Genomic DNA, 2,931 nt, shown 5'->3' on the forward strand with positions numbered 1-2,931 from the left:
AACAGTTTCAAGAACCTAGAAGAGATGGACAACTTTCTAGAAACACAAGACCTACCTAAACTATCCCAGTTGGAGACAGAATACTTGAACAGACCTATAATAAAGGAAGAAATTGAGCAGGTCATAAAAAAAAAAAAACTTTCCACAAGAAGAAGTCCTGGCCCTGATGACTTCACTGGAGAATTTTACCAAACATTCAGTAAAGAGTTGACACCTATACTACTCAAACTACTCCAGAACATAGAAAAAGATGGAATACTCCTAAATTCTTTTTATGAAGCAAGAATAACACTGATACCAATACCAGGAAAGACAGCACTAAAAAGGAAAACAACATACCAATATTCCTCATGAATATAGACGCAAACATCTTCAATAGAATCCAACAACATATCAAAAAAATAATACATCCTGACCAAGTGGTATTCATATCTAATATGTAAGGATGGTTCAACAACAGAAAAACAATCAATGTAATCCACCACATAGAGAAAACAAGTGAACCATATGATCATATCAGTTGATGCACAAAGACATTTGATAAAATCCAATATTCATTCCTGTTCAGAACTCTTAGTAAAATACGGATAGAAGGGAAATTTCCTAACATAATAAAGACATATATGCCAATTTTGGTCATGTTGTCAGAAGGGACCATTCCCTGGAGAAGGATGTCATGCTTGGTAGGGTGGAGGGTCGACGAAAGAGGAGGAAGCCTTCAATGAGATGGATGGACATGGTGGCTGCGATGATGGGCTCAAGTATAGCAGGGGTCATGGAGCTGGCGTGAGATCGGGCAATGTTTTGTTCTGCTGTGCATGGGGTCGCTATGAGTCAGAAACGACTCGACAGCACCTAACAACAACAACAACATGCAAAGCCAACAGCCAACATTATTGTTAATGGAGAATGACTCAAAGCATTCCCCTTATGAACGGGAACCAGAAAAGGATGCCCTCTATCACCACTTATGTTTAACATTGCATTAGAAAACCTAGCCAGGGCAATAATGCAAGAAAGAGAAATAAAAGGCATCCAAATAGGCAAAGAGGGAAGTAAAATTATCTTTATTTGCAGATGACATGATCCTATACATAGAAAACCCAAGAGACTCAACAAAAAAGACTGCTGGAACTAATGGGTTCAGCAAAATGGCAGGATAGGTCAACATACAAAAAATCAGTTGAATTCCTCTATATCAACAAAGACACCTCTGAAAAAGAAATAAGGGAAATAATGTCATTTACAATATTGTTATTGTTGTTATGTGCCGTCACGTTAGACTCAACTCATAGTGACCCCTCCTTGGGTTTCCGAGGTGGTATCACTACGGAAATAGATTGCCCAACCTTAGATACCAAGAGGATGAAATATCTAGGAATAAATATTACCAAAGACACAAAAGACCTATCCAAAGAAAACTATAAACCACGACTACAAGAAACTACAAGGAATCTACACAAATGGAAACCTGCCTTGTTCATGGATTGGAAGACTGAATATTGTGAAAATGTCGATACTACCCAAAGGAATCTACACATTTAATGCAGTCCTGATCCAGATGCAAACATTTTTAAGGATATGGAAAAACCTATTTCTAACTTCATATGGAAAGGAAAGAGATCTTGGATAAGCAAAGCAGTAGTGAAAAAGAAAAACAAATTGGGGGGAGTCTCACACTCCTGGATCTCAAAACCTACTACACAGCCACAGTAGTTAAAAAAACATGGTATTGATACAATGATAGACAGATACACCAATGGAACAGAATCAAAAACCCAGAAATAGACCCATCCATCTATGGACAACTGATATTTGACAGAGGACTAAAACCCATAAAATGGGGAAGAGATAGCCTCTGTAACAAATGGTGCTGGCAAACTTGGATATCTACCTGCAGAAAAATGAAACAAGATCCATACCTCATCCCATACACAAAAACAAACTCAAGTTGGATCAAAGACTTAAATGTAAAACCCGAAACTATAAAGCTCATCAAAGATAAAATAGGGGCAAATTTAGAAGCCCTAATTTACAGCATAAATAGACTATGAAGCCTAACCCAGAATGCACAGGTGGTGGAAGAGAAGCTAAATGATGGGGACCATTTAAAAATTATATTCTTATGTGCATCAAAATACTTCTCCAAAAGTGTAAAAAGAGAACCTACAGATTGGGAGAAAATATTTGCCTATGACATATCTGACAAAGGACTTATCTCCAAAATTTATAGAAAACTTCAGCACCCCAACGCCAAAAAAAACAATCCAGTTAAAAAATGGGCAAGGGACATGACAGACACTTCACTAAAGAAGATATGCAGGTGACCAACCTGCATATCATTAGCCATTGTTGTTGTTGTTGTTGCTATGTGCCTTCGAGTCGGACCAAACTCATAGCGACCCCTCCTTGGGTTTCCGAGGCGGTATCACTACGGAAGTAGATTTTCCCATCTTCCTTCGGAGGAGTGGCTGGTAGGTTTGACCTGCCAGCCTTCTGATTAGCAGTCAGGTGCCTTGGGGACTATGTTACCAGAGCTCCATTAGAGAACTGCAAATCAAAACAAAGATGAGATATCATCTCACCCCAGCAATATCAGGAATGTTCAGCAAGACAGAAAATAACAAATGCTGGCGAGGTTGCGGGGAGATTTGAACTCTCCTACACTGCTGGTCGTTGTTGTTGTTAGATGCTGTCGAGGCTGTCGAGTCATTTCCAACTCATAGCGGCCCCATGCACAGTAGAATGAAACACCGCCCAATCCCATACCAGCTCCATGATCCTTGCTATACTTGAGCCCATTGTCACAGCCAACGTGTCAGTCCATCTCGTTGAAGGCCTTTCCCTCTTTCGTCGACCCTCCACCCTACCAAGCATGACATCTTTCTCCAGGGAATGGTCCCTTCTGACAACATGACCAAAGTAGGTGAG

At 39.8% G+C, this 2,931-nt stretch overlaps 1 protein-coding gene across 1 annotated transcript in view; it reads left to right on the top strand.

Annotated features, from left to right (window-relative positions):
- HDAC8 (histone deacetylase 8) overlaps positions 1 to 2,931 on the top strand; it is a 536,169-nt gene that overhangs the window by 84,051 nt on the left and 449,187 nt on the right. The gene's annotated exons all lie outside the window — the stretch shown is intronic.

Source organism: Orycteropus afer, unplaced genomic scaffold, assembly GCF_000298275.1.
Source record: "Orycteropus afer afer isolate SDZICR_OR568_19922 unplaced genomic scaffold, OryAfe1.0 scaffold00761, whole genome shotgun sequence".
In the NCBI taxonomy this organism is placed as follows: Eukaryota; Metazoa; Chordata; class Mammalia; order Tubulidentata; family Orycteropodidae; genus Orycteropus; species Orycteropus afer.